The sequence below is a fragment of the Biomphalaria glabrata genome, chromosome 2 (genome assembly GCF_947242115.1).
Source record: "Biomphalaria glabrata chromosome 2, xgBioGlab47.1, whole genome shotgun sequence".
NCBI classification, from domain to species: Eukaryota; Metazoa; Mollusca; class Gastropoda; family Planorbidae; genus Biomphalaria; species Biomphalaria glabrata.
The window spans coordinates 10,833,138-10,859,062 of record NC_074712.1 but is presented as its reverse complement, the minus strand read 5'-3'; positions in this window follow the sequence as shown (position 1 = coordinate 10,859,062).

Below are 25,925 nucleotides of genomic sequence, written 5' to 3'. Positions count from 1 at the left end.
CCTTTTTATATCAGAATATTATAAAACCTTAAACAAATGAATACATAGTGGCATCTATGTGGCCCTTTCAGTGGCCCTACCGGCCCATTTGGGTACCGGCCCACCGGGCATTTGCTCGAATGCCCACATAGCCAGTCCGCCCCTGTTGGCAAGGCAGTTAACAAAAAAGCAACTTGTGGCATTCTCGACTTGATTCATTCTTCTTGTCCGTGCAGGCGAATATACCTGATGATAAGCTTCAGTGAATTCAGGACAGCGTACGCAATACAAGATGTGACTCTGTGACTGTTGTCCTGCAAGACTTCATTACAAAGAAATAGTCTCGCTCTTCATTGAACGTATTACTTAATAAGTCCATCAGAGAGCCCTGAGCGCCTCATTGAACGTATTACTTAATAAGTCCATCAGAGAGCCCTGAGCGCCTCATTGAACGTATTACTTAATAAGTCCATCAGAGAGCCCTGAGCACCTCATTGAATGTATTACTTAATAAGTCCATCAGAGAGCCCTGAGCACCTCATTGAATGTATTACTTAATAAGTCCATCAGAGAGCCCTGAGCACCTCATTGAATGTATTACTTAATAAGTCCATCAGAGAGCCCTGAGCACCTCATTGAATGTATTACTTAATAAGTCCATCAGAGAGCCCTGAGCACCTCATTGAACGTATTACTTAATAAGTCCATCAGAGAGCCCTGAGCACCTCATTGAACGTATTACTTAATAAGTCCATCAGAGAGCCCTGAGCACCTTATTGAACGTTTTACTTAATAAGTCCATCAGAGAGCCCTGAGCACCTTATTGAATGTATTACTTAATAAGTCCACCAGAGAGCCCTGAGCACCTTATTGAACGTATTACTTAATAAGTCCACCAGAGAGCCCTGAGCACCTCATTGAACGTATTACTTAATAAGTCCACCAGAGAGCCCTGAACACCTCATTGAACGTATTACTTAATAAGTCCACCAGAGAGCCCTGAGCACCTCATTGAACGTATTACTTAATAAGTCCATCAGAGAGCCCTGAGCACCTCATTGAAAGTATTACTTAATAAGTCCATCAGAGAGCCCTGAACACCTGATTGAACGTATTACTTAATAAGTCCATCAGAGAGCCCTGAGCACCTCATTGAACGTATTACTTAATAAGTCCATCAGAGAGCCCTGAGCTCCTGATTGAACGTATTACTTAATAAGTCCATCAGAGAGCCCTGAGCACCTCATTGAACGTATTACTTAATAAGTCCACCAGAGAGCCCTGAGCACCTCATTGAACGTATTACTTAATTAGTCCACCAGAGAGCCCTGAACACCTCATTGAACGTATTACTTAATAAGTCCATCAGAGAGCCCTGAGCACCTTATTGAACGTTTTACTTAATAAGTCCATCAGAGAGCCCTGAGCACCTTATTGAACGTTTTACTTAATAAGTCCATCAGAGAGCCCTGAGCACCTTATTGAATGTATTACTTAATAAGTCCACCAGAGAGCCCTGAGCACCTTATTGAACGTATTACTTAATAAGTCCACCATAGAGCCCTGAGCACCTCATTGAATGTATTACTTAATAAGTCCATCAGAGAGCCCTGAGCACATTATTGAACGTTTTACTTAATAAGTCCATCAGAGAGCCCTGAGCACCTTATTGAACGTTTTACTTAATAAGTCCATCAGAGAGCCCTGAGCACCTTATTGAATGTATTACTTAATAAGTCCACCAGAGAGCCCTGAGCACCTTATTGAACGTATTACTTAATAAGTCCACCAGAGAGCCCTGAGCACCTCATTGAATGTATTACTTAATAAGTCCATCAGAGAGCCCTGAGCACCTCATTGAATGTATTACTTAATAAGTCCATCAGAGAGCCCTGAGCTCCTCATTGAATGTATTACTTAATAAGTCCATCAGAGAGCCCTGAGCACCTCATTGAATGTTTTACTTAATAAGTCCATCAGAGAGCCCTGAGCACCTCATTGAATGTATTACTTAATAAGTCCATCAGAGAGCCCTAAGCACTTCATTGAATGTATTACTTAATAAGTCCATCAGAGAGCCCTGAGCACCTCATTGAATGTATTACTTAATAAGTTTATCAGAGAGCCCTGAGCACCTCATTGAATGTATTACTTAATAAGTCCATCAGAGAGCCCTGAGCACCATGGAATCTACGCAATTAGTCGTGCCGCATTTTCCCCTCAATATTTACGGTTTGCGGGATTGTCAATCAAATGAACCAAACGTTTGGAACCAGTGTTGGATTTAGGCAACATAATCTAAGGTCCCCCAAACACTTGTTTGGGCCCCCCCCCAAAAAAAAATGATAACAGAGGTATGTTTAATCCTTTTAAGAAAGAGTAAAGGAAAAAGTGTCTTATGTTGATAAAAAGGGTCCCCCAGATCACAAAAAGCTTAGGGCGTTATCAAGACTAAATCCATTCCTGTTTAGAACTGACTTCCCATTGATCTCAGACAAACCACAAATGACATTGGAATCAAGAAGAACCTACCAGTTCTAATCCTCGTTTTAAACTGTAATGCTCTGATAGCGCCTTGATCCCACATTATGTTTGTTAACAAAGCAATATAAATACAATTATTAATACTTACTATTATTTTTGTCCACAAAACAAAAGTATTTGTCAGTGGAGTCAGGGGTTACCCAATCTAAGATCATCCGCCAACTCTTCCACAAGCGGGGGGCGCCCAGTGACGTGCCGTTGCGCACATATTGCCCCCAGACCGGACAAAACAGGCGGCTCATTACCAAGGTAATTACGTCTCGCGTCCTTCACCTTGCAATAAAGGACTGCCAGGAGCAGTTCTGGAACCGAAGCATCAAGCTGTGCCCTCATTACGCTCTGTCTTTCGCTCTACGCGATTTTAAAATGAGAGAGAAAAAAATTAAAGTCACGAACATCCAAGAACCAAGTTTCAGAAAAAAGAAAAACATAAAAAGTACATATAAATAACAGGTAACAAAAACAACAAAAAAGGAACAGATTGAGGAGGAGGGGATAAAGAGGGTAGGGGTAAGGTCAAGACTGTGGTAATCAAGGGAGTGTTAGGAGAAAAGTTGAAAAAAGGAAGTCATAAGATGGGAGAGAACCCGAGAGAAGGGAAATGTGACAAGAGTTACGGGTAATGCCCGTATGGAACTAGCAGTGCTTATTAATGATGATATAACTACTGATTAGTCAGTGATTAGTGGTAATCCCAACTCATGACGTTTTTGTTTTTGACTAGCTAATTACCAGAAATAATAAAGTGGCTTTGGCTGTCCTTTCATTATTTTGACTTTGGTCTGATCATAAACCAGACTGTGAAAACCTGACACAAAACAGATTAACATTATCCACACCTCTTCATCAAACTCGGACAACTAACTTCAGACCGGTCATTTTCGGTACTTACTTCTTTCTATTATGTGACTGGTCAGTAGAGCAGCTCTCACCACACGGGACTGGTCAGTAGAGTAGCTCTCACCACATGGGACTGGCCAGTAGAGCAGCTCTCACCACATGGGACTGGCCAGTAGAGCAGTTCTCACCACATGGGGCTGGTCAGTAGAGCAGCTCTCACCACATGGGGCTGGTCAGTAGAGCAGCTCTCACCACATGGGACTGGCCAGTAGAGCAGCTCTCACCACATGGGACTGGCCAGTTAAGCAGCTCTCACCACATGGGACTGGCCAGTGGAGCAGCTCTCACCACATGGGACTGGCCAGTAGAGCAGCTCTCACCACATGGGGCTGGTCAGTAGAGCAGCTCTCACCACATGGGACTGGCCAGTAGAGCAGCTCTCACCACATGGGACTGGCCAGTAGAACAGCTCTCACCACATGGGACTGGCCAGTGGAGCAGCTCTCACCACATGGGACTGGCCAGTGGAGCAGCTCTCACCACATGGGACTGGCCAGTGGAGCAGCTCTCACCACATGGGACTAGAGAAGGCGTGCAGAGTCATTAGTTAATGTGGTATTCAGAGGCAGCGCAGCAGGGAGGGCACATGCCACAATTTCCCAATTTTCATTAGTGCGCGTGTGTTTTGGTTATCCATACTTTTGGCGACCTTCCCTTTTTTTTTTATTAGAGCCTCTCTCCCTTTGAGTCAGCGTGAGTTTTCTTTATTCATCAGCGATGCCTTGAACCTAGTGTTTATTTAGGGCTTTGAGTCACAATTTACAAATAGAAAAACAAAATTTAATGAATTATCGGAAAGACACAAAGTTAAAATCACATTTCTTATTCCATGCGATAGAACAAATACATACAAGTGCTCTTTCTTTTCTAGTCATTAGAGAATGGAATGGATTGATTGAATCAGCCAGGAAAACTAACGATTCGGCAGAGCTTAAGTCATTGATTGACATGCATGACTAGATTGACACTTAAAATGCGTGGACGTCATTTTTTTTTTAAGTAACGTCTGTTATATATAAGATAAGATAAAGATATGCTATCCCAGTGCAACTCAAAGTAATATCTAGACCTAGATCTTGATATACCGGCAATAGGTTATTGATATACAAACACAAATATACCATAACAGCAGAGCATAACTAACAATCTATACATATTACTCCATACATTTTTGAAGACTTAGGAAACTGACAAATGCTTTGAATACACCATTCACTTTTGTAAGTGACAATAACGTCATTCTACTTCTTAACGGGCAGTATAAAAAAAAACAGTTGTTGACTTTATGTAGTCCATCTGTTCCTCCGTCCTTATTTCAGTCACTTTTGGATCTCCCAAACTAATGAAAATCCGATTTCACCGAATTCCATAGCGTGCTAAAACTAAGTTGAACAAAGACTGCTGGTCTTCTAAAAGCGAAAACTTTGTGTGTGTGTGTTTTAATTAAATATGTAGGTTTTTTTTATATTTGAATAGGCCTAAACTATTTGTAAAACTAGAAATAAACGTTTTTAAAAGCAAAAAAACAGCATTAGTGTGATATAAAAGTAGTGAATATTGAATAAATTTATCTATTAAATTGTGTTGTATGCGTTTGTCAAGTTGTGTAATAAAAATATATATTCTAAAACTATACCGAAAAGCGAGCTACTGTTTTAAAACATATACACATTTGTATGTTTACTTTTGTAAATAATATTTCTATTCTTCTGCGGATATGTTCATTTCTTAATCCGTGTTCAAAATCCATCAGAGCTCACGCTCGTCGTATCTTATCTTATAAAATACAGACGTAACGTAAAGGATCTAAAAAGAAGATGATTACGTTTAAATTCTGCCAAGTCATTGATTTTCCTGGCTGGTTCGTCGTATTCCAGCAGTGGACAAGCCTTGCTTTCACAGGTCCAGCATTGGATGTGATCTAAAGGCAATTATGTTTTCGACGATTTATTATTTATTTTTATTTTTGGTTATTTATAGTTATAGTTCACCGTTTGTATTATCCCAAAGGTATGCTCAGCTCTTTATAGTAACAATTACTAACCTAATATTGACCTAGTCGTCTGTCTAAAAACGAAACTCATAATTGTAGTATAACTTTATCCTTGTGTTCATCCTTTGCCGTTCTAAAAGCTTTGCTCACAAATCATCGGACACAAATGTGCCTTCCAAGAGTTTGAATGATAACTCAAACTTCCATTGTTATCTGATAGGAAACGGCCAGGAATGACGCAAATCATCTAAAAGTCCGTATTGCAGGTTATATATAAGTCTTGGGATCATTGTGTTTGAGCGTGTTTTAACATGAGATTATATCAACGCTGAGACACTGTATTAACGTGGTATAGGCTGCGAGAACTGACTGAAAGAAAAGGAAAGAAAATCTGAAAGGAAAGAAAATCTAAAAGGAAAGAAAATCTGAAAGGAAAGAAAATCTAAAAGGAAAGAACATCTGAAAGGAAAGAAAATCTGAAAGGAAAGAAAATCTGGGTGAGAACAGAGCGGTCGGGGGTGGGAGGTGGGTGTTGAACTTCATTTTGTGGAGAAATTAAGATAGTTGCTTTTAGACCTTGAGATTAATGGGGAAGATGATGTGAAGCCAATGTTTTATATGGCTTACAGTTTAATAAGAGTGTCGTGTAACCAGCACAATGACCAACCGCCTTTATGTTGGGTAGCCATTAGAGTTGGGTGAACTCAGGGGCCTCCTTAAAGCCCCGAATATCAATATCCCCGGGTCTATAATGGGTTTCGAACTGGGACGAACTCAAGACCGCGTAGTTCGGAAGCCAAGAGGTTTGCCACTATGAGACCTGGAAAATGCAAGAGTTATATTGTTCTAGTCACCACTAGACGATATGCTGCTTTTAGAGCTCAGCCTGTATATTGAGGTACTACATACATTTGTAAGAAGACTATGCCATCCATATACAAAACACACACACATCACACACACAGGACCAAATGAACACAAACTACCGACCTAAAGTTCGGACTAAACGAATCCGTAGTATAGGAATCCCTAGCAGACAAATCCATAGCAGATAAATCCATAGCAGACAAATCCATAGGAGACGAATCCATAGCAGACGAATCCCTAGCAGACGAATCCCTAGCAGACGTCAATTTTTCAACTAGAATACAATGCTTTCAATCGTTTATCGCGCCACTCAGATGTCAGACGACAAAATAAGTCACGTGGTGCTCACAATCTGCATAAATCATTTTGAAGAGGTCTCCTTTCCAAATGCCCGATCCAAACGGAATCGTGTGAGAGGCTCCCCCATGAGCGACAAAAGACGTCTATCCTGTTACAGATATGGAAAATGGTGATAAAAATAATTTCCGTTAAAGGCAGCTTGGTGTAGAGTTTTGAATGTCTTGCGAATAACCAAAAATCTAGATTATTCAATCTCTCTCTCTCTCTCTCTCTCGTGCTCTCTCTCTCTCTCTCTCTCCTATACTCTCCAGACACTCAACTTTTGAAATAAAGTTAAGCATTGGTTCTCAAACGTTTTTAATCTGCCCCTAGCAATTCATTAGTTCACATGTTTAGAAACTTTGAAACCATCAAAGCGACCGATGACTTGAACGTATACCGTAACGAGGCTAGGTGCGGTATTAAAACATGATAAGGTCATGACATTGGAACCTCAAATAAAAACAAGGACTTGAACAACGATCGTCAGAAAATCAGCCGTGGGATAAACCAGTCGACCACTCGGCTGCCCAGATGTGAACGTTTTCAAAGCTTAAGGAAACGATCTTCAAGTATTTTCAGGTAAATTGACACTCATATATAATGCGAAATATTAAACACATGAATTAAGTTATTGCCTTGGACGGACTGCCACAGAGATAAATAGATATTAAACAATTTCTTGTGACCTAGCTACTTGCGAGAAACGATGCATGCTGTTGTAGGGGTATGCAAAGTGTAAGACCGCACATGGGTTCGAAGCTGACGTGGCCGAGGCTGACTTGGCCTTCAGACCCTGTTGGCTTAAAGTATGGGACCTAAACGGGGTCCTCGTAATTAGTAATAATGGAATATATACGATACGTTTGAGCCAGATGTGAAAATATATTTAGAGAACCAGAGGTCGCCATGTTACGATGACATCGTGTTGATCAGACAATGACTTTCTGATGTTTTACTTCAGTATAGTATCTACCATTGTACTATCGATGACTTCTCAAACAATGTCGTGATGCCGGAGATACTACTTCAAGTAGAAACTCAAAACTGAAATTTTCTTTTAAATAAATACAAAACTTTTCTTCTGGAACTAGGAATCTTTTTAATAATATAATAATAAGTCTCGTCTTCGAATTCGAAGATTAATGAGGAAAGCAGTATTTCCCGTGGCTACGCAGCCCCAGCTGTGACCTACATATTTTGCCACATCCAGGGCAAGCATTATCATTGTCCGCCGGTGGTCGATTAAGATTAACTTCTCGCCGTCTGTGTCTGTCCTCGGCAGCGGATTTTCTTTTGGGCACAACATAAAAGTACAATACAATTTAAATTCTTTTATCTTAGTTGCCGCTCTCCCTCCAACTGAATAGACCCGTCCTTTGAATACTATCTTTTGCCCTTTTTTTTCTTGTAACGTTCAATCTATTTTTAGAGCTTATGTAAAACCCGTCATCGTTTACAAAAACAGCTTGTCAGTACTCGTGAACAACATACAACCATAACCTTGCGCTGCAGAAATACGATATAAAAATAAACTTAATGCAATAGCTTTACGTTACGTGACAGGAATCTTTCATTGCCTATTGCGAAAGGCCCCCAAAGATCCCAAGGATCCCAAAAGCCCGAGTTTGATGAGAGAAACTCTCATTACAGTAACGGTGTACTCGGTTTAGAAGATAAAACTGGAGTTTATAACAAACGACGTGTAGTGAGATAAACAAAATACAGAGAGCTGGTTATGGCCGATGCCCTGGGTTATGGCCGATGCCCTGGGTTATGGCCGATGCCCTGGGTTATGGCCGATGCCCTGGGTTATGGCCGATGTCCTGGGTAGCTCTTTGTACGAAGACTAGGTGACCTAGCCCCATGGTAACATTCTTTCACGAGTTTCGAGGGCCTTGTCACAGCCCATCGTTCTTAAAGAAATATGTTTCTAATATTTCTAATGTATTTCACAGGTGTGGAGGTGTTTCCGTGGAATACAGAACGTACTAAAGAAAAAGCTAAATAAGAAAGTTTGGAAATAAATAGACCTGGCAACGAGTCAAATAAACAACTCGCTTGTTAGATGTTTCACCCGGTATTGACTTGGTTTAAACGTTTTAGTGGTCAACAGACGATATAAACATAAGATTAAATTTAAAACAAGACAAACATAGATATACTTTTTTAAAAATTCGTATGTTAAGTGTAATTGCATCGATTAGTTTGGATCAATCATGTCATTCAATTTGATATAGAGCTAGGGCGCTAGGCTAACAATAATAAATCGGTGCGATTAGAAATATTTGTTCCAATTGTTTTTGTTTAGCGCAATTTTATGCGTTTAGCTTTCCTCATTGCGCTGTGATCTTGTCGCTTGACTTGACCAGTTGGGAAAAGGGGAGGGGGGGGGAAGTCATCAATGCTACCGGGATCGCTTTTTAAAATGCATAAAAAGGCTGTACTACCTGAATTTGAATTCAGGGCATTGACCTCAAAAGGAAAAAAAAAGGGGGGGGGGGTAATTCAACTTACACCACCATATCTGTCAAGTACGATGTCAGGTACTTGAAATAATAATTGTGCCAAATTTTAACTTCCGACATTCATTTATGGTTTTTGAAGGAGAGGCAGGCTTAAGTCGAGGGAGAATGACAATTGGTATCCAATCAGTTTCAGCGAGTCCAATGGAATTGAATCCCTGCAGCTTTATTGTCTCTGTATGCAGGAGTTACTAAGGAAGGAATAGTACGTTCGTGTTACGGTATTGCTTAACAGAGTGTACTAACATATTTTTACTGTCTGGATATAGCCTAGTGTGCGTTTGATTCCTTTCTTAAATGAAAAGAAATAGTTGAAATTTAATGATTAAAAAAGGTTTTTAAGAATTAGATTAACCATATTAAAAATAAAAATGTTTTCCCTTCCAAACAACTTATTTGTAGACGAAACAAACAGTCAAATAATTCAAACTCGACTTTTTTAATGACTGTGTTGCTGTTTTCGTACCTGGACATTTCTTTGAAGTGTATTATTGCCCCAACCTTGTGTGATATGTGTCCAGTCTTTGGACTGCGATACTACATGGCTCGTAGAGTTAGGCCAATGTAACGTATTAAGTTCTCAATGTATTACTTAGATGAAACTTGAACAGATTTCTTTAAAAAAATACAACAGAATACAACTTTCTTGTCTAAATCTATATTTAACTTGAGAGTAGATGTAGAAAGAAACACAAATGAAATGATAATTTATAATTTAAACATAAGACAACTCACTAAAAAAAAAGATTCTGTCTCAAGCCTCTTGCTAGTCTCCCCTTTCTTCTACTTTCGTACCAGTATTGATTAACTAAATTATGCCAGGCCACCACGTGGTTTCATCAGAAACTCTCAGCCTACAGAACCAAACACATCCGCTCCCCTTTTTTTCTCATGGTTACACCATAAACTAACACGCACTCCATAAAAACACTCCATGATAACTGTGTATTTATGAATCATGACACTGCGGTCAATGCATAGCTGAACACTAAAGACACAATGCACTCTACCATCACGATACAGACTTCCCGGAACTCTTGGCCATCCCTTGTGATTACGGGAGGGCTTTCAACCCAAACGCACTGGTGCTCCGACATAAGTGTTAACCAGATTCACCTCTTTTATATATATATATATATATAACTTGGCATTGTGATCTTAGATCATCCTGAAAAACGTGTTCTTCCTATTTCTGTTTTTACTTTAAATTTGTATTACTCATTCTCCTAGTTTCATTACTGGTGTATTTAAAACAGTTCACAATATATCTTCATTACTTTCTATTTATAACCCATTCTACTTAGTTACCTCCTTTCGTTGTCTATTTTTAACCCATTTCCTCCAACATTTACTTTCGTCTGTTAAATGTTTCCGTAACTCACCCATTAATCCCGAACCGTAGCTGCTCCGCCACCCCCCCCCCCGGCTTGTTTCGGTTTAATGAAGGACAGTCCCCTATTTAGGTTAATGCATGGTTCCTGTCGTTATAAAGCTATTAAATCTAGTTTATAATCAAGGTGCATCCCAGAAAGTAAGTCCAGTCCCACCTACTGTGGAGCAGACATTGGTTGAATGTTCAACTTTGTAATTAGACACGTTGTACAAGCATAATGTCTCGCACGTGAATCACTGTACTCATCCTTAACAGACGCTGCCTTAGCTGGTTGTCGAGTGGGGGGGCCCCGCGATAAAGAGGATCTTTTGTCATCGTCAGCCCATCTTTCTAATTAATACTCGTGGCCCTGAAATGACACTCGCCCAGGGCCGCGCGCACTGCTAAGGCCCCCTCTGTCATTAATCTTAACATATAATATATAATATTATAGGTGATTTACAATTTTTTTCCAATATGACAAACCGGGATTGGGGGGGGGGGGGATTGACTACATTTTGTATTCACTATAAAATGCGATCCTGTGTTTTAGAGATTGTTCTATTTCCTTCTGAAAATCGTCCCTTCTAAATGAATTAAAGTATATTCTTTCTGTTATTGCGATCAAGCTCATCTGTTTCTATCGTAGACAGTTAACGAGGGTGCCATGTGGCCAGCACAACGATCACAGCCAAATGTGATGCACCAATAAGATTTCGGTAGATTCAGGGGTAAATCCGGAAATTCAAAAGCTCAGTCTTCAGAATTTTAAAAAGCTACTCTAAATCGAGATAGAAACTAGAGACCCTTAAGTTCGGATGCGTTGCGCTTTCCTACTCAGCCACCACATTATTAAGTTTCATAAACTTACAATTATGATGACACTCTTATAATATTGACACTCTTATAATAATGACACTCTTATAATATCAAGCAGAAAGTAAGGCGAACATATGTATGTATATATGTATGTATGTATGTAGGCTATGTATGTATGTATGTCCGGAATAAAAATCAAAACCGTTTGACCAATCTTGATAAAACTTGGCATAAATGTTCCGTAGATCATGTCGGAGACCGTAGTGTATGTTTAATATCCCTCTACCAACTGGAGTGCCCTAAAAATAGACAAAAAATACCTAATTGAATCTCTATGAAAAAACGAAACGTTTCAACAAATCGGGTAAACCCGTTTTGACAGTATTTTATTTTTGCTATGAATATGTCGACTGAACGGGTAAACCCATTTTCACACTACTTTTATTTTCGTGGCAAAATTTTGAAAATGTGAAAGGAACATTCTCCAAAATTCATTCCACTAGATCAGCAATACCCAAACTAAGGCCCGCAGGCCACGGGTTCTATCCGGCAAGTTTATATAGTAATAATTATAATAACTAGGCTACGATTTAATCCATTAGCACCTGGCCTTGATACATGATCTAATTGGTAAAACAAAATCGCCCATCCCTTGCTACCAGTCAATCAAATACCTACTCTACTGGGACAGACCTATTTCAATAGACAAGACGGTGGGTTTTAATTGATCAGATTTACTTTTTTTAAACAATTTTAATTTTAATGAACAGAATTTGGAACCAGAGCCTGGATGAACAGAACGTTTGAGAAACGTTGTCTTACAGTTTCTATGTCTCCTACTACTTCTTTTACTTAGTCATGAAAAAAAAAAGACTGCACCAAACATGTTTGATTCATTATAACCTCATTTCATGAAGATCGCACATAAAACATAAAGACAATTTATGGCCTCTCCCTTCTTCATCCTCCGCTATCTCCGCCTCTGATCACAGCAGACGTTACAAAACAATAATCAAAAAAATGTTGACCCCCCCCCCCCCATACGAGTCCCAACCTTGTCGACCTTGACTTTTGAGTACTAGACTAGTGTTTAAAGCGAGACAGATGACTTAAATTGGGTCACATTTTATTGTTAAAGAGTAAAGGCGCTTCCATAGAAACTAAAGACAAGAACTAATAACATGAAAAACATAGTTGTTAAGAAATTAATTCCTCCATTTATGACTTACAATAGTATATTTAATTTCATATTATATTTATTTCTTAGAATTCTTCATTATTGCAAGGAGTCTTTTCCAGCGAGCTTTGGACAATCAATGTCCTCTCTTACAGTCCAGTTCATTTCTACATAAATCGGTGCGCAAATTGTCATTGAATGTCTATGTATTCATTTAACTCATTACTAAATACAGAGAAACATTTGAGTCGAGTGCGGGAAAACCCGATGTAGGTGTTCCAAACAGCCAAATTTAATTTTAAGATGATTATATTCATACAAAATGAAAACGGTCAAATGCTTCCACAGTGTGTCCAATTAGAAAGTAATTATGTATTTATTCCCTAAAGATTTACTGAAACTATCAAATTTTGAGAGAGATCCTAATTCCGCCCAGTGTTCAACTTTTTGAGCCCATAAAGGAATTGCAAGCTAATAGGAGGAATTGTAAGTACTTATGAGAAACTAAGTTGAAAAGATACTTTATATACGGTATACGGTAATGAGAAAAAAATGAGCTTCTCTAAAATCCAGTTCATGGGCTCCACTTCCTAAAACCTGGTACCACATAGAGAACATACAGAGAAGTAATAGATAAGGAGGAAGAACATGATAGAGAAACAAGAATGGAAAACAAAATAAGCAAAATGGAAAACAAAATAAGCAAAATGGAAAACAAAATAAGCAAAATGGAAAACAAAATAAGCAAAATGGAAAACAAAATACTTAAAAGGAAAAAAGCAATGGAAAAAGAGCTCCATATTTAAGGCGATATGTCTTAATAGTATAAGATTTATCTCCTTTTTATATCAAACATAATTATTTAATTAATTAATTTCATTAACTATTTGCTTAATTATTAAAAATTGATCCATGTTTTGGTAGGAACAATGAATAATAATGCAAAGTTTCAACTTGATCCGAGAAATAACGTGTTCTAAATTTGTACAAGACAGACAGACAGATTGAGTTGATATTAGAATTGCATAAAAAAAATCAATACACAAGACAAGAGAGGAATAGAACAGCAATACGCAGCATTAAGAGGGCTGGGAACACCACTCTTCAGGAGATCCTAATAAAGATAAGGCTTGGGGAACTAATTCCATTAATTGTGTAGTTTTAGAAAGTCAAGAGTTTCCAAAATGATTTCTCTTTGTTTCATACACTGTCTATATTCGTACATTAAAGAGAAATTGTTGTCAAGTACAATTGTATTGCTAACGATTACAGCCCTTACCATTCCGAACGAGCCATTATGGCCATATTGACACACACTGCGAGATACCAAGTATTAATTCCTCGATAAAGGTGGCCCTTATCCATTTTCGTTGTTACACGATGACCATTTTGTTGCCCCCTTCTGCCTGTTTAGTTGTCTTCACCCTCTCTCCCCCGCACACCGATGTTCTGATAACAGAAATCGATTATACAAACAAGAAAACTTCGTCGGGAAAAGTGGGTCCAAGGAATTCGATGTAACATCAGGTCTTTTTTTTTTTTCATTGGTCAGGACAGACTAACATTGATGGCTGTAACGTTGTTAGTCCCTTGGACTTTGGCCATATAGACTGAAGGTTAATGTCGAAAGACGTCAGCAGTGGTGGCTACTTTGACAAAAGCGTTTGGGGTGCAAAAGCGCCCCCTCAAAAGTGCCGACGTAGAAACGGGTAACAAGAAACTAAAAAAAAACAACATATACAACAGCTGGAGGATTTGGACTTTGGACACTCGGACGTCAATATCACGTGACCAATAGCCTGTCCAGCCATTGTAGAGCCAGACGAGATTTGTTGACATGCCCCTTTTATTCCTCTTTTCTTCTAGTGTTCTTGGGGCCGTCTCTTATTGTGGGGGCCATCCATTCGTCCATTCCTGGTCTCGTATCGTTTCCCTGTACTCTGTTTCTACATTTTAACAAGGACTGTGCCTTGGAGAGAATATGTTTCAACATGTTATACCAAGCTAACCGTGGGGGAATCGCCATTTATGCAACGGTCTCTTGAGAAACGCGCATGGATTTGTGATAGGTTTATGGGGACTTTTAGAAATCCGCGCAGTGCAATGGGTGGACTCTCGTCTACCCGTGGTCACCCTCACGGGAGTTTTGTGTTGCTACCCATTTAGCCTAACCACTTCCTCCAATGGCCGTTTCCACACGAGCGCCACGATGAGGCAGAGTAGCATGGTCGCGCATCCTGACCAAAGTTTGGGGTTGGAACAAACGTCCTGAGTTTTGGTCAACATCTCTATATATAATTATATTCATGGCTCAAGAGTTTGGACAAGAAGTAAAGAAAAGATCACTCTTTTATTTCTGCAAGTTGGACTAGAGGGAGGCGGGAACAAGTACTATTCACCCGTCACAAAATAGCAGGGCCGGACTTAACCGTAGTGATCAAGAAGTCTTGGAAAGATCACTCTTTTTTTATTTCTACCTCACGCAGTTTTAGCGGCGAAAAAAAAGGGAAGGGGGGGGGGGAAGGAGAACAAGAAATCTACTCTGTATTCACCCGTCAGTAAATAGCAGGGCCAGACTCATCCATTGCGAAACGGATTTACTACACGAGCCTTGCGTATAGCGAAGTCATACAGTATATCATACAAATTCTGTTTCCTACATAGATCACACTCAATAGCAAGAATTACCAAATGTTTCAATCTATCTACGAGAATTGTTAACTTCAAGTAATTCTTCATTAGTTTGCTTGTTTCACCAGATTCCACAATTACGCGATAATGCCGTTTTTTTTCTTATTGCCCGTAGGATTGGCGTTTTCCATTTTGAATGAAACCCCAATTGACAATTTTTGTCTATATATTTCAGGAGATTTGTATGAGTTTTCAAAAGATTTATATAATTTCCGGATATTTCCAGGACTTTTTCGTATATTTTGCAATTTCATAAGATTTCCAGGAGTTCCTGGTAAATCAGGAGGCCGCGGGAAATCTGTTATAAGTTATAAAATGGTTTAATTTAATAATTTGTACACCTAAAATTAGCGCGTGCCCTATGAAAGTTCGGGGCACACTGCGGACGCATAGGTTGCAGTGGCCTAAGGCAGGTCCTGCAAAATAGCGGCGTATGCTACGCCGCCGGTCGACTAGTCTAGTATTGCTATAAACGACGTATGTCAGGGATGTCCAGGATGTTTCGGACAAGGGGAGATGTACATTGCCAACTTTACTTCCTCAAAAACAACTTGAGTACATTGGAACCGAGCCTTCAAAATGGAAATCGTCCAGAACCCCTTTCAGACCTTGCTAATTGCGATCTATAGGCCAGATGATGTAAAGGTCATCTGTTTTTGCAGCCCACGGTTAACTAGGGTCTAATGTGGCCAGCACAACGACCAACAGCCTTTATTATGTAATATGAGCTAAATTGTTGACAAGCCGGATAGCACTTCGTCTCGAGTCATATTGGGACCTCGGGCCGTAGGCTGGGCATAAATAACAAAGGCCAACAAACTAGACCTGGAGTATTTCATAACCTTGTCTTAACGTTTGTAATTCTCGCTACAGACATCTTGACTGTCTTAGTGTTTCTGTCTTTGATCTTGACTGTCTTAGTGTTTCTGTCTTTGATCTTGACTGTCTTAGTGTTTCTGTCTTTGATCTTGACTGTCTTAGTGTTTCTGTCTTTGATCTTGACTGTCTTAGTGTTTCTGTCTTTGATCTTGACTGTCTTAGTGTTTCTGTCTTTGATCTTGACTGTCTTAGTGTTTCTGTCTTTGATCTTGACTGTCTTAGTGTTTCTGTCTTTGATCTTGACTGTCTAAGTGTTTCTGTCTTTGATCTTTACTGTCTTAGTGTTTCTGTCTTTGATCTTTACTGTCTTAGTGTTTCTGTCTTTGATCTCTACTGTCTTAGTGTTTCTGCCTTTGTTCTTTACTGTCTAAGTGTTTCTGTCTTTGATCTTTACTGTCTAAGTGTTTCTGTCTTTGATCTTTACTGTCTTAGTGTTTCTGTCTTTGATCTCTACTGTCTTAGTGTTTCTGTCTTTGATCTTTACTGTCTTAGTGTTTCTGTCTTTGATCTATAGTGTCTTAGTGTTTCTGTCTTTGATCTTTACTGTCTTAGTGTTTCTGTCTTTGATCTCTACTTTCTTAGTGTTTCTGTCTTTGATCTTGACTGTCTTAGTGTTTCTGTCTTTGATGTTTACTGTCTTAGTGTTTCTGTCTTTGATCTCTACTGTCTTAGTGTTTCTGTCTTTGATCTTGACTGTCTTAGTGTTTCTGTCTTTGATCTTGACTGTCTTAGTGTTTCTGTCTTTGTTGTTATTTACTTTATTCTATTCATGCTTCCAGGCTCATTCTAGACTTCTGACGTGGCTATAAATACATAGAGAGTTCTAGTCCCGTAGTGCATGCAAAGCGGAAATGGATGATGCGCCGAGACTGTCAGGGGACATTATCAGCAAGTTCTTACATAATCTGCGGAAGTACAACACGAACCAGTGGGGATGGAAGTTGACGTTTTCTCCCGAACACTGCACCCCAGCGCCCCCGACTCCTCACGCAATAACTATTTATAAGCCAGGTGACTGTATTCGTGCCTGTTAGATTTAGTAGCGGAAATGACGTGTTAGACGTGAATGATCTAAATTTAGATTTTTTTGATAACGATCGCTGTTGCAATGAGGCAGTGGGGTGCCGTGGGTGTTAGCACCATCACTAGTCTCTAATTGTTGTAAAGATCTTAATGTGGCACGAACGCCTTAGCTTGGTAACCCTTTGTCTGCGCTGAAAGACCTTGTTGGCCAAGAGATTTAGACAGGTCACGAGTTCGAGTCGCGATGAAAACTGGGAATTTGAACTTTTGGTTTAGAAAACTTAAGTTACCTAACATTATTTGTTGAAACTATATGCGGTTGGGCTGGCCACATGACACCCTGAATACCTAACATTATTTGTTGAAACTATATGCGGTTGGGCTGGCCACATGACACCCTGAATACCTAACAGTGGTTAGCGAAACTAAAGGTGGTTGTGCTGGCCACGTGACACCGTGGTTAACATTTAGTCATGTAAAGTAGGAAAAATTATTTAAGCGTATCAAATCAATTTCAATTATATTCACATGTGGTATAATCAAATTGATATCAAGTTACTAACATGATTAGAATATATGTGTATATACGAGCTCGATCTAGAAGAATGGGATTCAGAAAACATGTACGTCTAGAATAATATATACACAGATCTTGAACAACTTAGAGATATAAAACAATTAAATAGAGATATAGAACAAGTACATAGAGATATAGAACAATTAGAACAGTTATATAGAGATATAGAACAATAACATAGAGATATAAAACAATTACATAGTGATATAGAACAATTACATAGAGATATAGAACCAGAACATAGAGATATAGAACAATTACATAGAGATATAGAACAATTACATAGAGATATAGAACCAGAACATAGAGATATAGAACAATTATATAGAGATATAGAACAATTACATAGAGATATAGAACCAGAACATAGAGATATAGAACACTTACATAGAGATATAGAACAATTAAATAGAGATATAGAACAATTACATAGTACAATTATAGCAATTACATAGAGATATTACATAGAAATATAGAACAAGAAGGAACTTTCTAAAAATATATCTATAGAATGATTCTTTATATGTTTGTGTGTGTCGCTATACCAGTTTAAGACTGCTTGTTATTATTTACGAACTACAAAGTTCATAGAGATCGTAGTTAATGTAACTTGACAAGCGAATGGAAGGAACAAAACAGAGAGAAGGAAAGAATAAAGAAAAGGATAACGTGGAAGACGGTAGGCCCCTAATACCAGGAAAGAAGGAGGAGAAATAGATCTAGAAACGGAGAAAAATACATAGAGGGTGTGACAGAGAGAGAGAGAGAAAGAGAGATAGGAAGAGAGAGACAGAAAGAGAGAAGAACAAGAGAGAGAAAGAGGGAGAGATAGGAAGAGAGAGAAAGAGGGAGAGATAGGAAGAGAAAGAGAAAGAGATATAGATAAGAAGAGAGAGAAAGAGGGAGAGATAGGAAGAGAGAGAAAGAGAGAGATAGGAAGAGAGAGAAAGAGAGAGATGGGAAGAGATAAAAGAGAGAGAGAGAGATAGGAAGAGAAAGCAAGAGAGAGATAGGAAGAGAGAGACAGAAAGAGAGAAGAACAAGAGAGAGAAAGAGAGAGATAGGAAGAGAGAGAGAAAGAGAGAGATAGGAAGAGAGAGAGAAAGAGAGAGAGATAGTAAAAGAGAGAAAGAGATAGGAAGAGAGAGAAAGAGAGAGATAAAGGAAGAGAGATAGAAAGAGAGAGAGATAGGAAGAGAGAGAGAGAGATAGGAAGAGAGCGAAAAAGAGAGATAGGAAGAGAGAGAGAAAGAGAGAGATAGGAAGAGAGAGAAAGAGAGAGATAGGAAGAGAGAGAGAAAGAGAGATAGGAAGAGAGAGAAAGAAAGAGAGATAGGAAGAGAGATATTTGAAGAGAGATAAAGAGAGAGAGACAGGAAGAGAGAGAAAGAGGGAGAGATAGGAAGGGAGAGAAAGAGAGAGAGATAAGAAGAGAGAAAAAGAGAGAGAGATAGGAAGAGAGAATTAGAGAGAGATAGGAAGAGAGAGATAGGAAGGGAGAGAAAGAGAGAGAGAGAGAGATAAGAAGAGAGAGAAAGAGAGAGAGAGACTATGGGAAAAAAAAGTGATGCGAAGAGAACGTGCTAGACAAAAAAAATTCGACAAGAAAAAAAAAAAACAGTTACAGAGAGGTGGCGAGTGAAAATCCCATTAGTAAAAGTTGACTATGTAGTTTGTACAGCGTAAGTTCACGCTAGACACCGCGTCTAATAAAAAAGTAAAATTTGGGCAAAGCTTCACCCCCAAGCTGATAAGCAAAAAGTATTAAGTCAGGAGATCAAAGTACCCTGCGCCCCTTACAGTGTAGTCGACGCCCCCACTCCCCACCCCCCACCCAGCGAGAGAGATAAGGAAGGGCTAATGTTTTTTCGCCCCTCAAATCTCCCAGCTGCCGGCACCCCTAAGCTAAATCCTACCTCCAATAAAAGTCAGATTTAGTTCTTGAGGGGCGATGAGTCGATGGTCCTGGAAAATTTTGGTGTCGGGGAGGGAGGGAGGGAGAAATAAAAATTCTAGGGCGTGAACAGTGGGGGGGGGGCGCTGTGTGGCGTTGAAGCATGGATATATATTTAGCTCACGCGATAAGCTGTTTTGATTCCCAGTTATGAAGCTACTGCTGAATTGCATACATCACAAGTTCAGAAGGAGGCGAAACTCCAAGGACATCCTATACTCTAAGTTACCATAGACAAATTCTGATAAGAAATAGAGGAAAAAAAAAAGACTTACAACAAGATTTTAAAGCAATTACAAGATCTAGAATCAAACAAAAAACTGAAAACTTTTCTTGATGTACTCTTTAAAAAAAAATGCTCAAATCTATGTCACATTGATCAATAAATAATGCATTATGTCAACATTTCTAACTGGATTATGAGCTTTGTAATTGTCGTGAGAGTTTAGACGAGGACTCTTGGTACTCTAGAAGCATGGAACATCCCTGCTAGTTGCCCTGTCAGATCTACTGTTCTCTCTGGGAGAGCTCAAAGCAGATGTAAATTTGTTACATCCATATTTCTGATATTTCGTTTCCCGTCTCGCTCGAGCTAGAGGCCAGGCAAGGAACACCTGGACAACTTCACCCTCATTCTTTCTATGTGCCACAACAGCCTTGCGGGTGTCGGCCATAAAATTGACCCTCAAAATTCTATGAGCGTAGCAAAGAAAGTTTTGGGTTTAAACCCCACTTCAGCGGGGTTGGAAGCCAAAAATACCTCTTCATTAAAAAGCAAAGCAAATTACACTCTAAAAATTCTATGAGCCTAGACAAGCCGGGTTATGAGTTTAACCCCCCCCCCCCTTCCTTCTCCAGAGGGATTTTTAAAAGTCTAAAACCCCTCCAGGTGGTTTTGAGTTTTAAATCCTCCTACAGAAAATTTTGAGGTTGAAAAACTCTCTCTTCAATATTATTCTAAAGCTAACTACAGTCACTAAATTCTATGAGCGTAGCTAAGGGGGTTTTGAATTTGTTTTACAAAATTCCAGAGATTTTTAGTTTTAACCCCCCCAACAGATGATTTTGACGATAAAACTTCCCTTTTCTAATGCAAACTACAGTCACCTAATTCCAAGAGCGTGGTTAAGAGAGGTTACAAATTTCTACCAGTGGCTGGGCTCCATCAATGAAGTGCAGTGAATAGTCATCTGCCGACTGTGGCTCAACAGACAGAGATACTGAGTTGATAGAAGCTTTCTGAAAAATTGAACTCAATAACAGTGGCGTCATCAGGGTTGGTGTCATGCTGTGCGGTCCACGCCACCCGCATTCCCACAGTGACACCACGGCCTAATATCGACTATCGTAAAATTAAGAAGAGTAGAATAATATCTTTGCCTTCTATTTACCCTCGGCTTGTGGTCTGGGAGTTGAATTATTCGCTACAGATATGAATTACTTTGATCATCATTGTCAAGTGGCGAACTTGACTAGTAACTACTGGGAACAAAAGTCCCGTTATCTAGACCAGCGTTTTAATTCCTCTCTCTCGGGTAATCTAAAATAAGAATTAAAGAAAGAAAATGACACACCACTAAAGTGGACTTGAATATAGACGTGATGAGTCTGGCGAACAGGTTAAGACTTTCCCAAGGGACTTAGAGCTGTTTACATCTAACTGTGAGGAATGCAAAGCACTATAAAAACACACACGCAATCATATTAGAAGATCATGCAGCACTTCTTTGAGTACGAAAAGAAAAGATTCTTCTGGGAGTTTATGCCTGAGTTAGGCCGGGGGGGGGGGGTGGGGGGGGAGGAGAATGAAGAACCTCTTGAAAAAACAAAACAAAAAACAAACAAGTACAACAAAAAAAAATTATGAAAGAAAAAATGTCTTATCTAGGGTAAACATTTTAACAGAAAGGAGGTAACATTCCTCATTCAAGTGAGCTCATTCGACCATTTTCAGCTTATACCTACCCTCCTGTTAGGTGTAAGAGTGCAACAAAGGTCTCTTACACTCGAGAATCTTTGGTACGCCTTGTTTTGGGTTGTCCCTTAGTCTTCCTCTGCCAATCCTGGTCCCAGAGTCAGCCAGTGAGAAGACAGCAGACATTTTCCAGAGCTAAAAAAAAAAACTGGGAAAATATTGGAACGTTCCAGAACTTTGAAAATTTCTCTGAAAAATTTCTACTTGGAAAGATTCGATGTAATTTGCTTACAATGTGTGTGATACAGTATGTGCATTGTTTGTTTGCGTTGAATGTTGGTCTGGAAAATGAATAAAGAAATGGGAGCTACTCTCCGGTATGCGAAGTTTCAGAGACGAGATAATGGATAAATCAGCAAAATAAACAACATCTACACAAACTGTCCCCCTCTCTCAGAGTTGGCATCAAGAACTTTGCGGTTCAAAATCAACATTTTCAGGCCTGTTACACGCTACAGTTGCGATCTTTTTTCTTCCAAGTTTGACTTCAATAATAAAACATTCTTGTTTTGTTTTTTTAAATTGAGTTCTATGTACTAAGAAATATGATATAAAATAAAGACTTTGATCTATAGCCGGGTAATTTACTTCCACATTTATTTGACTTTTGTTTTATAATAATCATAATCATAATAATAATAATTTTTATTATTATAATATTTTTCGTAACAAATTGGTGAATTTTAATCTCCATGTTTTACTGACAAAAAAAAACAACAACAAACTATCCCATAATATAAGGAAAACTGAAATGGAAAAGCAAAGCATATATTGGAACTATGACATAGACCTTGATCTATATAATCGAGATTAAGTGATTATGGAAGTTGTCTAAAACAACAATATATATACAGGGCCGCCGCTACCTATTGTGTAATGTGTGCATTGCACGCAGGCGGCCGAACTTAAGGGGTGGGGGCCATATCATTATTCCAAGGTTACCTTTTTTAAAATTTGTAGTTTAAAAAAAAAATTCTTAAATATTTTAATATTTTATATAAATGTAGTGGAGTGGATACCTTTTCAGGAAACACCGGCCACCCCGATATCCACGTGACCCTTCACCCTAAATGGCACCTTGTGTCCGCGCATGACAAGGCAGACCAACGTGGGCACTGTCCATTCGACCGGCATCTCTTGTCACTGTAGTGTCCGTATGTTACTGGACCTACGTCGTCTCCACTCCCTGTTTGTGCCTGGTTCTACACCATGTGTTTATGTATGGCTGCAGGTCTTTAGTGTACAATAAAGTTTGGAATCGTCCTACGAGTTGCCTTCGTCATTTAGAACTTAGTTGTCTTCTGTGCCAAACCCACCACATAAATTATAATTATTCCATTACCTTTGGAAAAAAAAAAGATACTCGTACATAAGAAGTTATTTTTTGGAAACGTTTAAAAACTATAGAGCTGTGCGTGAAGGATTCTCACGGGTTTTTCCATAGGCTCCAACTCATTTCTGGCTTTGAATTTTCGCGGGTGGTTTATATATTTGTTTTAATTGACACTTACAGAAGCAAATCAGTCAACATATTTTTTTCTTCGTAGTATCTACTTACTACATATAAATATTATTTAGTTGAACATCGTGCCCTGTAAGTATATTTACATTGGGTTCTTTTGTGTTCTAGAAGTTTAAAATAGTCTACAGTTTAATTCTGTTCTTTTCGTAGTAAAACTTTGTTAAATAAGTTAAAAATTGAATCTGTTTTAATATTAGATTACTTAACATTTAATCATGTGTGACGGTAATTGTATCTCATTTTAGTGTTTTACTTTTCAAAATTGTACAAGTTTTCCGTATTGGATTTTTATTACTATTATTCGTCTCAGAGTATTGATCATCTATATCTTTACTGCAGCGTTTATCAAACTTTGGGCGTAGATTCCTGTCAAAAAGGGATGTTATGGAGTGTGCATGTGTTTCCTAAGGGATGGGCAAGAAGAGGTTATGTGATAGATTGGTGGTTATGCCAAAGACTGACCAACAACTATAGGGGGTGGGGGCGGCGAAAAAAAATGTTTTATTTTCATTGCAGTTATTAATCCGTGTCGGAATATGAGTAAATTTACATTATTATCAATATTTTAAACATTAAAATATCTTAAGTAAGAGACGTCGTTTCATCTTCTAAAAAGACCTTGTCAAATGTAAACTGTTTTCGCGAGAAGCGTATGCAACAACATGGGTAAACACTTTTTGAGAAAAACATTTTAAAACGTCACCGCTAGTGTGATTCTTCTGGATTTTTTTGTCTCTAGATGGTTTAATTTCTTCCCACTATTGCACTTCATTATAGTGAGAAAAAAGGTCCGCGACAGAGATGTCTTTCTAACACGAAGATCTTAAAAAAGATCACGCCCATTTTAGAGGTCAGTGCGCTATAGGTACCTAGAATGTCCCTCGCATATTTCTATAATGACCTGGCTACCTCTTTATTATTAGACTTAATATGACCCTGGACTTTTTTTTTTATAGGATGGATGACTATCGCGTTCTGAAAGAAAACACATCAGCATTCGCCTTTTTAATATTCTCTCTTCTTACTACGAGAAAAAAGGCGTTATGGACGCTTGGAGATATAATTTCTGAAGCTGAAATCGCCGGGATACTCTCAGTACCTGGATCCGCCCCTAAATCAGAGCCCTTGCCGACTTGAACGCATCTTCAATTCTACCTCCAGGAAAAACTTTTTCCAGCAGTTAAAAACTATGTAGGCCAAGGTAACACTATTTCCAAAAAAACAAAAAAAAAAAAACGCATTTGTTTTAGTGAAATGTCAATGTGTAAATTCTGATTCTAAACATAGCATTAAATTAATATAAATGAAAAGCAAATCCTAAAAATGTATTTAATTACGACTAAGTTTCTTTTCTTTTTCATTCCATTATAATATAAGTTTAAAACTTTTTTAGATTAACTGTCACTTTAGCTCTCGTGTTTGTGTTTGTAATGTTGTTACAGCGCCTTGAGCCTACATTTTGCTTTATAAATAAAATTATTATTATTATTTAAGAAAAATGCCCACGGGCCTAACTGTGGGAGCCTAGATCGCTCTCCTAGGTCCACAGCTCTCCTAGGTCCTCAGCTCTCCTAGGTCCTCAGCTCTCCTAGGTCCTCAGCTCTCCTAGGTCCACAGCTCTCCTAGGTCCACAGCTCTCCTAGGTCCACAGCTCTCCTAGGTCCACAGCTCTCCTAGGTCCTCAGCTCTCCTAGGTCCACAGCTCTCCTAGGTCCTCAGCTCTCCTAGGTCCACAGCTCTCCTAGGTCCTCAGCTCTCCTAGGTCCTCAGCTCTCCTAGGTCCACAGCTCTCCTAGGTCCTCAGCTCTCCTAGGTCCTCAGCTCTCCTAGGTCCTCAGCTCTCCTAGGTCCTCAGCTCTCCTAGGTCCACAGCTCTCCTAGGTCCTCAGCTCTCCTAGGTCCTCAGCTCTCCTAGGTCCTCAGCTCTCCTAGGTCCACAGCTCTCCTAGGTCCTCAGCTCTCCTAGGTCCTCAGCTCTCCTAGGTCCACAGCTCTCCTAGGTCCTCAGCTCTCCTAGGTCCACAGCTCTCCTAGGTCCACAGCTCTCCTAGGTCCACAGCTCTCCTAGGTCCTCAGCTCTCCTAGGTCCTCAGCTCTCCTAGGTCCACAGCTCTCCTAGGTCCACAGCTCTCCTAGGTCCTCAGCTCTCCTAGGTCCACAGCTCTCCTAGGTCCACAGCTCTCCTAGGTCCTCAGCTCTCCTAGGTCCACAGCTCTCCTAGGTCCTCAGCTCTCCTAGGTCCACAGCTCTCCTAGGTCCTCAGCTCTCCTAGGTCCTCAGCTCTCCTAGGTCCTCAGCTCTCCTAGGTCCACAGCTCTCCTAGGTCCACAGCTCTCCTAGGTCCTCAGCTCTCCTAGGTCCACAGCTCTCCTAGGTCCTCAGCTCTCCTAGGTCCTCAGCTCTCCTAGGTCCACAGCTCTCCTAGGTCCACAGCTCTCCTAGGTCCTCGGCTTCTTAAGGGGGCTCGAACGTAAATTTAATCATTCAAAGGGTCGCCACACGGAAATGTTTGAGAAACAGTGCCTTTTTGTGTTTTATTTCAAGTCATTGTATAAGGGACTTTTACTTAGTTGCTTCATTTTGTACTGAGTTGCTTCATTTTTGTCCTATTGGTATGTTGGATAAAGTTGTAGGCACCTACGAATCCGCCTATGTCAGATGATTGTGGAGACAATGCTCATCTTTTCATTCAAAATACAATCCTGATAATCGTTTTCAAAGTTTACGGATCGTTGAACAAAAAACTTTGTTGCATTGTAGAAGTAAAACAAAAGTAAAAATGAAAAAGG